General features: G+C 36.2%; 1 protein-coding gene and 1 pseudogene across 5 annotated transcripts in view; one reads left to right on the top strand and one right to left on the bottom strand.

Moving 5' to 3' along the window:
• The window catches only part of ANKS1B (ankyrin repeat and sterile alpha motif domain containing 1B), a 1,169,527-nt gene that overhangs the window by 157,448 nt on the left and 997,538 nt on the right, over nucleotides 1-14,541 (top strand). The gene's annotated exons all lie outside the window — the stretch shown is intronic.
• Nucleotides 6,231-7,256, bottom strand: LOC137774813 (glyceraldehyde-3-phosphate dehydrogenase-like; annotated as a pseudogene).

The raw sequence follows: 14,541 nt of genomic DNA, 5'->3' as shown, positions 1-14,541 counted from the left end.
TTAAGAATCCTCCTTCCAATGCAGGGGACGCATGTTCAATCCCTGGTCAGGGATCTAAGATCCCACATGCCATGGGGCAACTAAGCCCACGCACTCTGGAGCCTGTGTGCCACAATGAAAGATCCCACATGCTGCAACTAAGACTCCATGCAGCCAAATAAATATTTTTAAAAATAATTAAAAAATAAAAAAAATAATAAAACACTGAGTCGATCCAGAAGCATGCTTAGTATCTTTCTGATAACCCTCTAGGTCCACGGTGCTTATAGAATAAAGGCTAAGCTTCTTGGCATGTTATAAGGCTGTTCACAATCTGGAGCAAACCTATCTTTTCTCCTTCATATTTTATTGTTTTTAAAAAAATTTTCCTTGAAAAATACTTGATAATTTTGACTATTCAAACAATTCAGAGGCGACTAATTATTTTTGCATGCATTTTTCTATGTTAATGCAAATGTTTAACATCAGTATAATGGGAATAATAACAGTCTCTGTCTTATAGTTGTGTGGATATAAATGAGTCAATGTATGTAAAGCATTTAGGATATTGACACACTCACACAATATTATGCAACTTGCTTTTTTCATTTAATATGTTTTCAAGGTCAGTACATATAGATCAAACTTACTTGTTTTAATAGTTGCATAATATTCCATGGTGTAGATAAATCCTAATTAATTTTTCGCTTTTTGGTGGGCATTCATGAGCTTTCTCTTTTTTACTATTAAAATTTTACAGTAAATATTTTTGTGCCTGTAGTCTTCATATTAATACTTTTATTTCATAGGCATCTAGTGCCAGAATAGAGAAATTGGTGAATACGAGAGAACCCCTAGAAACAGACCAACAGTACATACAGGCATACCTTCAAGATATTGTCAGTTCGGTTCCAGACCACTGCAGTAAAGCATATATCGCAATAAAGCAAGTCACATGAACTGTTTTTGTTTCCCAGTGCATATAGAAGTTATGTTTATACTGTAGTCTGTTAAGTGTACAATACCATTATGTTAAAAAAGCAATGTACATACCTTAATTGAAAAATTCTTTATTACTAAAAAATCATAACCATCATCTGAGCCTTTAGCAAGTTGTAATCTTTTTGCTGGTGGAGGGTCTTACTTCTGTATTGATAGCTGCTGACTGATCTGGGTGGTGGTTGCTGAAGTTTAGGGCAGCTGTGGCAATGTCTTAAAATAAGACGACAATGAAGTTTGCCCCATCGATGAACTCTTCCTTCCATGAACGATTTCTTTGTAGCAGGCAGTGTTGTCTCATAGCATTTTACCCATCTTGTAACCTCTTTCAAAATTGGAGTCAGTCCTCTCAAACCCTGTTGCTGTTTTATCAACTAAGTTTATGTGATATTCTAAATTCTTTGTTATCATTTCAACAATCTTCACAGTGCCTTCACCAGGAATAGATTCTGTCTCGAGAAACCACTTTTGTTGCTCATTCATAAGAAGCAACTCTTCATCTGTTCAAGGTATATCATGAGATGGCAGCAGTTTGGTCACATCTTTGGTTTCTACTTCTAATTCTAGTTCTAATTGCTACTTCCACCACATCTGCAGTTATTTCCTCCATGAAGTCTTGAGCTCCTCAAAGTCATCCATGAGGGTTGGAATCGACTTCTGCCAAATTCCTGTTAGTATTTTGACCTCTTCCCATGAATCACAAATGTTCTTAATGTCATTCAGAAAGGTGAATCCTTTCCAGAAGGTTTTCTTTTTTTTTCTTTAACATCTTTATTGGGGTATAATTGCTTTACAATGGTGTGTTAGTTTCCTCTTTATAACAAAGTGAATCAGCTATACATATACATATATCCCCATATCTCCTCCCTCTTGCATCTAAGTCAGAAGGTTTTTCAATTGACTTTGCCCATATCCATCAGAGGAATCATTATCTATGGCAGATTTAGCCTTATGAAATGTATCTTAAATAATAAGACTTGAAAGCTGAAGTTACTTCTTGATATGTGGGCTGTGGAATGGATGTTGTGTTAGCAGGTGTGAAAACAACATTAATCTTATTGTACATCTCCATCAGAGTTCTTGGGTGACCAGGTGTATTGTTCATTGAGCAGTAATATTTGGAAAGGAATCTTTTTTTCTGAGCAGTCAGTCTCAACAGTGGGCTTAAAATATTCAATAGACCATGTTGTAAAGAGATGTGCTATCATCCAGGCTTTCTTGTTCCATTTATAGAACATAGACAGAGTAGATTTAGCATAAGTCTTAAGGGCCCTAGGATTTTCAGAATGGTAAATGAGCATTGGCTTCAATTTATTTTTAATTAATTAATTAATTAAAAAAAATTGAAGTATAGTTGATTTACAGTTGGCTTAAAGTCACCAGGTGCATTAGTTCCTAACAAGGGAGTCAGCCTGTCCTTTGAAGCTTTGAAGCCAGATGTTGACTTCTCCTCTCTATCTATGAAAGTCCTAGATGGCATAGTCTTCTAAAGTAAGACTGTTTTGTCTACACTGAAAATCTGTTGTTTAGCGCAGCTACTTTCATTAGTTATTTTAGTTAGATCTTCTGGATAGCTTGCTATAGCTTCTACATTAGCACTTGCGGCTTCATCTTGCACTTGTGTGTGTGTGTGTGTGTTGGTTTTTAAAATTTATCTATCTATCTATCTATCTATCTATCTATCTATCTATCTATCTATCTATTATCTATCTTACTGGAATCTTAGTTCCCCGACCAGGGAACAAACCTGGGCCCCCTGTAGTGGGAGTGCAGAGTCCTAACCACTGGACTGCCAGGGAATTCCCTCATCTTGCACTTTTATGTGATGGAGATAGAGTCTTTCCTTAAACCTCATGAACCAACCTCTGCTGGCTTCAAACTTTTCTTCTGCAGCTTTTTCACCTCTCTCTCAGCCTTCATAGAATTGAAGAGAGTTAGGGTCTTGCTCTGCATTAGGTTTTTGCTTAAGAGAATGTTGTGGCTCATTTGATCTTCTATCCAGACCACTAAAACTTTCTTCTTATCAGCGATAAGCCTGTTTCACTTTTTTATCATTTATGTGTTCATTGGAGTTGCACTTTTAATTTTCTTCAAAAACTTTTCCCTTGCATTCACAATGTGGCTAACTGTTTAGTGCAACAGGCCTAGATTTTAACCTGTCTTGGCTTTTGACATGTCTTCTTCCTAAGCTTAATCATTTCTAGCTTTTGATTTAAAGTGAGAGATGTGTGATTCTTTCTTTCACTTGAACTCTTAGAGGCCACTGTAGGGTTATTAATTGCCTCATTTCAATACTGTGTCTTGGGGAAGAGGGAGGCCCCAGGAAAGGGAGAGAGGTGGAGAATGGCGGTCAGTGGAGCCGTCAGAACATGTACAACATTCATCAAGTTCACTGTCTTATGTGGACATATTTCTTGATGCCCCCAAACAATTCATAGATCACCATAACAAATATAGTAATAAATAAGAATTTGAAATATTGTGAGAATTACTAAAATGAATTGCAGAGACATGAATTGAGCAAATGCTGTTGGAAAACAGTGAAGATAGACTTGTTCAACTCAGAGTTGCAACAAATCTTCAATTAAAAAGAAAAGCAAGTCCGTTCTCTACGTCTGCGTCTTTATGCCTGCCCTGCCACTAGGACACAGTGGGGGAAGGGGAAGCTGGGACAAACCGAGAGAGTAGCATTGACATATATACACTGCCAAATGTAGAATAGCTAGTGGGAAGCTACTGCATAGCACAGGGAGATCACCTCGATGCTTTGTGACCACCTAGAAGGGTGGGATAGGGAGGGTGGGAGAGAGGCTCAAGAGGGAGGGGATATGGGGATATATGTATACATATTGCTGATTCACTTTGTTGTACAGTAGAAACTAACGCAACACTGTAAAGCAATTATACTCCAATAAAGATGTACAAAAAAAAATCAGTATCTGCAAAACACAGTAAATTGAAGTGCAATAAAATGGGGTATACCTGTATAAAAATTTAGTTTAAGATAAAGTTGACACTTGAAAGAAGCAGGAAGAGGAAAAATGATTCAATAAAAAATCCTGAAAAAGTGTTTTAATTATTGAGAGGAAAAAAAAAGTTCAGTTCCTTACCTCATACGATTTAGCTCCCCTGCCCTCATCTGGGCCTGTTGCCTCTAATCCAGAGACTATGTGTTTTATTCATTTCAGGGAATAAATCTCCCATTATGCTGTTTCAAAAAGAAGAAGCAATCTGAGAACCTGACTGATTTAGATTTTCAACGAATGTTGTTGGATATTTGAATATTTCATTCCTTTTTATAGCTGAGTAGCATTCCATTGTATGAACATATCACAAGTTTTTAAATCGATTTACCTGTTAATAGACATTTGGGTTATTTCAGTTTGGGGCTAGTATAAATAAAGCTGCTATGTATATTTATGTATAAGTCTTTGTATAGAAACATGGTGTCATTTCTCTTGACTACATATCTAGAGTGGAATGGCTGGATTGTATTGTTCAGTGTTTGAGAGTTGTAGTTGATTTACATCCCTGTCAACATTGGTATGTGAAGTATTCTTAATCAGCACCATTGTAATAGATATGAGTAGTATCTCATGATCTTAATTTGCATTTCTCTCAAGACAAATGATGTTGAGCACCTTTTCATATTCTTACTTGCCGTGTATATCTTCTTTGTTGAAGTATCTGTTCAAATCCTTTGCCCATTTTTTTTTTTAGGTCATTGATTTTATCTATTATGGATCAAAGAATAGAAAAGAAAATGTGATTTGCAAAATTTTTCTCCCAGTCCCCATTTCCTTTTCATTCTCTTAACAGTGTCTTTGAAGAACAGAAGCTCATAATTTTGTTAAAGTCCAATTTGTCAAATTTTCTTGTGTGGGTTGTGCTTTGGTATTATAACCTAGAAAATTTTTTGCTTAATCCAAGGTCACAAAGATCTCCATGTGCATTTTCTTGTAGAAGTTTTATGGTTTTAGGTTTTGCTTTTAGAGCTATGATTTATTTTTAAGTGACTTTTTGTATATGGTGTGGTGAGGATATACAGTTTTGTTTTGGATATGGTATGACCTAAGGATATCCATTTGTTCCAACACAATTTTTTGATAAGACTGTTCATTCTTTAATGAATTGCTGTTGCACCTGTGTCAAAATCACTTGCATATATGTGTAGGTGGACTTTCTATTTCTCTATTCTCTTCAAATGATCTATCTTTAATACCATACAATGTCTTGTTTACTATAGTTTTATCATAGTCTTGAAATCAGGTAGTGTAAGTATCCAACTTTGTTCTTCTTTTTCAGAGTTGCTTTGGCTATCCTAGGTCCTTTGTATTTCCATATGAATTTTAGAATTAGTGAATTTCTACAAAAAAAGCTTGCTGGGAGTCTGATTGCATTGTATTGAATCTAAAGATAAATCTGTGGAAAATTAACATCATAAAAATATTCAGTCTTCTGATTCATGAACTTGGTATTATCTCACCATTTGTTTAGGTCCTCTTTAACTTCTCACAGCAGTATTTTGTAGTTTTTAGTGTACAACTTTGCACATATTTTGTCAAATTTATTCTTAAGTATTTAATATTTTTCTTGATATTGTAAATGATATTTAAAAATTTTTGATTTCTGATTGTTGTTTGCTAGCATATAGAAATATAGTTGACTTTTACCTATTGAGTTGTTTCTTGCAAACTTGCTAAACACACTTTTTTGGTTGTGTTTTTTTTTTTTTTTTTTGGTGTAAGGTTTTCCTTTTTTTAAAACATTTTATTTTGAAATAATTTTAGATTTATAGAAGTATTATGAAGAAAGGTCAGAGAGTTCCCTATATTTTTTACACAGCTTCCTCTAATTAAACAATTTTAATTTTAGGAGCTTTTTTTGTAAATTTCATAGGATTTTTTACGTACGTGACTATGTTGTCTTCAAGTAAAGATAGATTTTCTTCTTTCCTTACAATCTGGATGTCTTTTCTTTTTCTTGTCACTACATTTCTAGCTACTACATTGGCTAAAACCTCTGCTACAAAAATTTTTTTTGACTGCGTATATTATAGTTATTGGTGGTACATGACAAGGTAGGGCTCTCTGAGCCCCTCCCATTCTTTAAGTGGTCTGGGATTGAAACTGTATTGAGAATGGGAGATTCTCAGTGTGTTGGGGGATTGAGTTGGGGCAAGGACTCCCCAGCAGCTGAGCATATCTCTATTCCTCTCATGTTCTCACTGTGACTGGTGGCCCAGAGGGCTTTTACTCCTTGGAGGCCATGTGGATCATCAGTCCACTGCCCTATTACTGTAGCCAAATTCATGGTCCTACCAGGAAATGAGCTTGGCAAAGTGGTTATTGAGGGCAATGCAAACCACTGTATCAAGGGTGGAAGAGTGGGTGTCACTGGTAAAGTTGCAGGAGACAGCAAGATTTTCAGTGTAGCCCAGGATGCTCTTTAGTGGGCCCTCTGATGCCTGCTTCACCACCTTTTTGGTATCATTATATTTGCAACTTTCTCCAGATGGCAAGTCAGATCTATGACCATCATACTGTTGGTGGGGACACAGAAGGCCATGCCAGTATGCTTCCCGTTCACCTCGGGGATGACCTTGCCAACAGTCTTGGCAGTGCTAGTAGATGCCAAAATGATGTTTTGGGAAACCCTGTGGCTGTCACTGTATAGTTTCCCAGAGGGGCCATAAATTTTCAGTCTTCTGGGTGGCAGTGATGGCATTGACTGTGGTCATGAGTCCCTCTACGATGCCAAAGTTGTCATGGTTACCTTGGCCAGGGCTACCAAGCAGTTGATGGTGCAGGAGGCATTGCTGACAATCTTGAGGGAGTTGACATACTTCTCATGGTTTATGCCCATCACAAACATGGGGGTTTCAGCAAAAGGGGCAGAGATGATGACCCTTTTGGCTCCACCCTTCAAGCGAACCCTAGCTTACTCCAAGGTAGTGAAGACAAGAGTGGACTCCACCATGTATCCAGCAGCAGCATCACCCCATTTGACATTGGCAGGATCTCATTACTGGAAGATGGAGATGGACTTTTCATTGATGACAAGCTTCCCATTTTCAACCTTGACTGTGCCATCAAACTTGCCATGGGTAGAATCACATTGGAACATGTAGACCATGAAGTTGAGGTCTATGAAGGGTCATTGACAGCAACGTTTTTCACTTTGCCAGAGTTAAAAGCAGCCCTGGTGACCAGATATCTGATACAGACAAATCCATTTACTCCAATCTTCACTGTTATGTCTTAGGGATGCAGCTGGCACTGCACAGGAAAATCAGCTGTCTGGTGAATGAAGAGAAGCAGAGAGCCTCCAGAAACATGTATGAGTAGAAGTGGGAAACAGACATAACTTGCCCTGTTCTTGATCTTAAGGGGAATGCATTCAGTCTTTCATCATTAAGATTATGTTAGCTATAAGTTTCTTGTAGATATCTTTTATAGGTTGATGAAGTTTCCTTCTATTCCCAGTTTACTAACAGTTTTTATTAGGAAATGATGTTGGAGTTTGGCAAGTACTATTTCTATATCTGTTGAGATAATAATGATTTTTCTGTTTTAGTTTGTTAATATCATAATTTATGAATGTTAAAACAAATTTGCATTCCTGAAATAAACTCCATTTCATCATGGTGTAGTGTTCTTTTCATATATTGTTGGATTCAACTTGCTAGAATTTTGCCGAGAATTTTTGCTTCTGTATTCATGAGTGATATATTGATCTGTAGTTCTTTCTTGTCATATGTCTTTGGTGTCATAGAATATTAGGCAGTATTTGTGCCTCTTCAATACTTTGGAATGATTTTTGTAGAATTGATATTATTTCTTCCTTAAATATCTGGCGTAATTCCCCATTGAAGCCACCTGGATCTGGACGGTTTTTTGTTTTGTTTTGTGGGGAATGTTTTGTAACCACAAGTTCAAGTTCAGTTTCCTTAATAGATGTAGGGCTATTCAGGTTATCCTATTTTTAAAAATGAGTTTTGGTAGTTTGTGTTTTTGAAGAAACTTGCCCATTTCATCTAAGTTTTTAAATTTATTACTATAAAATTATCAAAAATATTTTCCTACTGTTCATATTTTTAGACTATGGAGTGATATTACCTCTCTGCTCCTGATTTGGTAATTTGTATCTTCTATTTTTATCCTTATCAGTTTGCCTATAGTTTTTAAAATTTTATAGAGTATTTTAAAATCACTTTTTGATTTCATTGATTGTCTCTATTGTTATCCTGTTTTCTTTTTCACTGGTTTCCTTTCTTCTGCTTACTTTGGGGTTAATATGCTCTTCTTTTCCTGTTTCTTAAAATGGAAGCTGAGGTCATCAATGTGGAACCTTTCTCTGATCTATCAGTGTCATTTTAATACTATAAATTTTTCTTTAGGTACTTCTTTAGTTGCATCCCCAAAGTTTTGATATTTTGTGTTTTCTTTCTCTTTCAGTTGTAAATACATTCCAAAATCTTTTTGATATCTTCTTTGACTTATGTGTTATTCAGTTTCTAATATTTGTGGATATTAAAGATAACTTTTGGTGAATGATTTTTAATTTAATTTAATTGGAGTCAGAGAACATAGTTTTGTGATTTGAATCTTTTATTTAAAAATTTTTTTTAACATCTTTATTGGAGTATAATTGTTTTACAATGGTGTGTTAGTTTCTGCTTTATAACAAAGTGAATCAGCTATACATATACATATATCGCAATATCTCCTCCCTCTTGCGTCTCCCTCCCACCCTCCCTATCCCACCCCTCTAGGTGGTCACAAAGCACCGAGCTGATCTCCATGTGCTATGCGGCTGCTTCCTACTAGCTATCTGTTTTACATTTGGTAGTATATATAAGTCCATGCCACTCTCTCATTTCACCCAGCATACCCTTCCCCCTCCCCGTGTACTCAAGACCATTCTCTATGTCTGTGTCTTTATTCCTGTCCTGCCCCTAGGTTCTTCAGAACCTTTTTTTTTTTTTTTTTTAGATTCCATATATATGTGCTAGCATATGGTATTTGTTTTTCTGTTTCTGACTTACTTCACTCTGTATGACAGATTCTAGGTCCATCCACCTCACTACAAATAACTCAATTTCATTTATTTTTATGGCTGAGTAATATTCCATTGTATATATATGCCACATCCTCTTTATCCATTCATCTGTCGATGGACACTTAGGTTGCTTCCATGTCCTGGCTATTGTAAATAGAGCTGCAATGAACACCGTGGTACATAACTCTTTTTGAAATATGGTTTTCTCAGGGTATATGCCCAGTAGTGAGATTGCTGGGTCCTATGGTAGTTCTATTTTTAGTTTTTTAAGGAACCTCCATCCTGTTCTCCATAGTGGCTGTATCAATTTACATTCCCACCAACAGTGCAAGAGGGTTCCCTTTTCTCCACACCCTCTCCAACATTTACTGTTTGTAGATTTTTTGATGATGGCCATTCTGACCGGTGTGAGGTGATACCTCATTGTAGTTTTGATTTCCATTTCTCTAATGATTAGTGATGTTGAGCAATCTTTCATGTGTTTGTTGGCAATCTGTATATCTTCTTTGGAGAAATGTCTATCTAGGTTTTCTACCCATTTTTGGATTGGGTTGTTTGCTTGTTTTATATTGAGCTGCATGAGCTGCATGTGCTGCTTGTATATTTTGGAGATTAATCCTTTGTCAGTTGCTTCGTTGGCAAATATTTTCTCCCATTCTGAGGGTTTTCTTTTTGTCCTGTTTATGGTTTCCTTTGCTTTGCAAAAGCTTTTAAGTTTCATTAGGTCCCATTTGTTTATTTTTGTTTTTATTTCCATTTCTTTAGGAGGTGGGTCAAAAAGGATCTTGCTGTGATTTATGTCATAGAGTGTTCTACCTATGTTTTCCTCTAAGAGTTTTATAGTGTCTGGCCTTACATTTAGGTCTTAATCCATTTTGAGTTTATTTTTGTGTATGGTGTTAGGGAGTGTTCTAATTTCATTCTTTTACATGTAACTTTCCAGTTTTCCCAGCACCACTTATTGAAGAGGCTATCTTTTCTCCATTGTATATTCTTGCCTCCTTTATCAAAAATAAGGTGACCATATGTGCGTGGGTTTATCTCTGGGTTTTCTATCCTGTTCCATTGATCTATATTTCTGTTTATGTGCCAATACCATACTGTCTTGATTACTGTAGCTTTGTAGTATAGTCTGAGGTCCAGGAGCCTGATTCCTCCAGCTTCATTTTTCGTTCTCAAGATTGCTTTGGCTATTCGGGGTCTTTTGTGTTTCCATACATATTGGGCAATTTTTTGTTTTAGTTCTGTGAAAAATGCCATTGGTAGTTTGATAGGGCTTGCATTGAATCTGTAGATTGCTTTGGGTAGTAGAGTCATTTTCACAATGTTGATTCTTCCAATCCGAGAACATGGTATATCTCTCCATCTGTTGGTATCATCTTTAATTTCTTTCCTCAGTGTCTTATAGTTTTCTGCATACAGGTCTTTTCTCTCCTTAGGTAGGTTTATTCCTAGGTATTTTATTCTTTTTGTTGCAGTGGTAAATGGGAGTGTTTCCTTAATTTCTCTTTCAGATTTTTCATCATTAGTGCATAGGAATGCAAGAGATGTCTGTGCATTAATTTTGTATCCTACTACTTTACCAAATTCATTGATTAGCTCTAGTAGTTTTCAGGTAACATCTTTAGGATTCTCTATGTATAGTATCATGTCATCTGCAAACAGTGAGAGTTTTACTTCTTCTTTTCCGATTTGGATTCCTTTTATTTCTTTTTCTTCTCTGATTGCTGTGGCTAAAACTTCCAAAACTATGTTGAATAATAGTGGTGAGAGTGGACAGCCTTGTCTTGTTCCTGATCTTAGTGGAAATGGTTTCAGTTTTTCACCATTGAGAATGATGTTGGCTGTGTGTTTCTCATGTATGGCCTTTATTATGTTGCGGTAAGTTCCCTATGTGCCTGCTTTCTGGAGCGTTTTTATCATAAGTGGGTGTTGAATTTTGTCGAAAGCTTTTTCTGCGTCTATTGAAATGATCATATGATTTTTATTCTTCAATTTGTTAATAAGGTTTATCACATTGGTTGATTTGCATATATTGAAGAATCCTTGCATTCCTGGGATAGACCCTACTTGATCATGGTGTATGATCCTTTGAATGTGCTGTTGGATTCTGTTTGTTAGTATTTTGTTGAGGATTTTTGCATCTATGTTCATCAGTGATATTGGTCTGTAGTTTTCTTTTTTGTGCCATCTTTGTCTGGTTTTGGTATCAGGATGATGGTGGCCTCGTAGAATGAGTTTGGGAGTGTTCCTCCCTCTTCTATATTTTGGAAGAGTTTGAGAAGGATAGGTGTTAGGTCTTCTTTAAATGTTTGATGGAATTCACCTGTGAAGCCATCTGGTCCTGTGCATTTGTTTGTTGGAAGATTTTTAATCACAGTTTCAATTTCAGTGCTTGTGATTGGTCTGTTCATATTTTCTAATTCTTCCTGGTTCAGTCTCGGCAGGTTGTGCATTTCTAAGAATCTGTCCATTTCTTCCAGGTTGTCCATTTTATTGGCATAGAGTTGCTTGTAGTAATGTCTCATGATCGTTTGTATTTCTGCAGTGTCAGTGGTTACTTCTCCTTTTTCATTTCTAACTCTACTGATTTGAGTCTTCTTTTTTTTCTTGATGAATCTGGCTAATGGTTTGTCAATTTTGTTTATCTTCACAGAGAACCAGCTTTTAGTTCTTTTGATCTTTGCTATTGTTTTCTTCATTTATTTTTCATTTATTTCTAATGTGGTCTTTATCATTTCTTTCCTTTTGCTAACTTTGGAGGTTTTTTTGTTCTTCCTTCTCTAGTTGCTTTAGGTGTAAGGTTAGGTTGTTTATTTGAGACGTTTCTTGTTTCTTGAGGATTGTATTGCTATAAACTTCCCTCTTAGAACTGCTTTTGCTGCATCCCATAGGTCTTGGGTCGTCGTGTTTTCATTGTCATTTGTTTCTAGGTATTTTTTGATTTCCTCTTTGATTTCTTCAGTGATTTCTTGGTTATTAAGTACTGTATTGTTTAGCCTCCATGTGTTTGTGTTTTTTACAGACTTTTTCATGTAATTGATATCTAGTCTCATAGCATTGTGGTCAGAAAAGATACTTGATACGATTTCAATTTTCTTAAATTTACCAAGGCTTGATTTGTGACCCAAGATATGATCTCTCCTGGAGAATGTTCCATGAGCACTTGAGAAGAAAGTGTATTCTGTTGTTTTTGGATGGAATGTCCTATAAATATCAATTAAGTCCATCTTGTTTAATGTGTCATTTAAATCTTGTGTTTCCTCATTTATTTTCATTTTGGATGATCTGTCCATTGGTGACAGTGGGGTTTTAAAAGTCCCCTAGTGTGATTGTGTTACTGTTGATTTCCCCTTTTATGGCTGTTAGCATTTGCCTTATGTATTGAGGTGCTCCTATGTTGGGTGCATAAATATTTACAATTGTTATATCTTCTTCTTGGATTGATCCCTTGATCATTATGTAGTGTCCTTCTTTGTCTCTTGTAATGGTCTTTATTTTAAAGTCCGTTTTGTCTGATATGAGAATTGCCACTCCAGCTTTCTTTTGATTTTCATTTGCGTGGAATATCTTTTTCTATCCCCTCACTTTCAGTCTGTATGTGTCCCTAGGTCTGAAGTGAGTCTCTCATAGGCAGCATATATATGGGTCTTGTTTTTGTATCCATTCAGCCAGTCTATGTCTTTTGGTTGGAGCATTTAATCCATTTACATTTAGGATAATTATCGATATGTGTGTTCCTATTACCATTTTCTTAATTGTTTTGGGTTTGTTATTATAGGTCTTTTCTTTCTCTCTTGTGTCCTGCCTAGAGGAGTTCCTTTAGCATTAGTTGTAAAGCTGGTTTGGTGGTGCTGAATTCTGTTAACTTTTACTTGTCTGTAAAGGTTTTAATTTCTCTGTTGAATCTGAATGCGATCCTTGCTGTGTAGAGTAATCTTGGTTGTAGGTTTTTCCCTTTCATCACTTTAAGTATGTACTGCCACTCCCTTCTGGCTGGCAGAGTTTCTGCTGAAAGATCAGCTGTTAACCTTATGGGGATTCCCTTGTATGTTAATTGTTGTTTTTCCCTTACTGCTTTTAATATATTTTCTTTGTATTTAATTTTTGATAATGTGATTAATATTTGTCTTGGCATGTTTCTCCTTGGTTTTATCCTGTATGGGACTCTCTGTGCTACCTGGACTTGTTTGACTCTTTCCTTTTCCATATTAGGGACGTGTTCAACTAAAAAATCTTCAAATATTTTCTCAGTCCCCTTCTTTTCCTCTTCTTCTTCTGGGACCCCTATAATTGGAATGTTGGTGTGTTTAATGTTGTACCAGAAGTCTCTTAGAGTGTCCTCCATTCTTTTCCTTCTTTTTTCTTTATTCTGCTCTGCAGTAGTTATTTCCACTATTTTTTCTTCGAGGTCACTTATCCGTTCTTCTGCCTCAGTTATTGTGCTATTGATCCCTTCTAGAGAAGTTTTAATTTCATTTATTGTGTTGTTCATTATTGTTTGTTTGCTCTTTATTTCTTCTAGGTCCTTGTTTAACGATCTTGTATTTTCTCCATTCTATTTCCAAGAATTTGGATCATCTTTACTATCATTATTTTGAATTCTTTTCCAGGTAGACTGCCTATTTCCTCTTCATTTGTTTGTTCTGGTGGGTTTTTACCTTGCTCTTTCGTCTGCTGTGTGTTTCTTATTTTGCTTCACTTACTGTGTTTGGGGTCTCCTTTTTGCAGGCTGCAGGTCCCTAGTTCCTATAGTTTTTGATGTCTGCCCCCAGTGGCTAAGGTTTGTTCAGTGAGTTATGTAGGCTTCCTGGTGGAGGGGACTAGTGCCTGTGTTCTGGTGGACGAGGCTGGATCTTGTCTTTCTGGTGAGCAGTACTGCGTCTGGTTGTGTTTTTGGGTGTCTGTGAACTTATTATGATTTTAGGCAGCCTCTCTGCTAATGGGTGTGGTTGTGTTTCTGTCTTGCTAGTTGTTTGGCATAGGGTTTCCAGCACTGTGGCTTGCTGGTCGTTGAGAGGAGCTGGGTCTTAGCCTTGAGATGGAGATATCTGGGAGAACTTTCGCCATTTGATATTACTTGGAGCCGGGAGGTCTCTGGTGGACCAGTGTCCTGAACTCGGCTCTCCCACATCAGAGGCCCAGCCTTGACACCCAGCCAGAGCACAAAGACCCTGTCAGCCACACCACTCAGAAGAAAAATGAGAAAAAAAGAAAGAAAAATAAAATAAAATTAAGTTATTAAAATAAAAAATAAAAAATAATTAAAAATTAAAAAAAATTTAAAAGTAATAAAAAAAGAAAAGGAAGAAAAAAAAATGGACAGACAGAACCCTAGGCCAAATGGTAAAAGCAAAGCCATACAGAAAAAATCATACAAAGAACCATACACATACACACTCACAAAAAGAGAAAAAGGAAAAAAAAAATATATCTATATATTGAAAAAAAAAGGAAGAGAGCAACCAAATCAATAAACAAATCTACCAATGATAATAAAGT

Source organism: Eschrichtius robustus, chromosome 13, assembly GCF_028021215.1.
Source record: "Eschrichtius robustus isolate mEscRob2 chromosome 13, mEscRob2.pri, whole genome shotgun sequence".
Classification (NCBI taxonomy): Eukaryota; Metazoa; Chordata; class Mammalia; order Artiodactyla; family Eschrichtiidae; genus Eschrichtius; species Eschrichtius robustus.
Note: the sequence above shows the minus strand (reverse complement) of the source record. Positions and strands in the feature narration are given on the sequence as shown.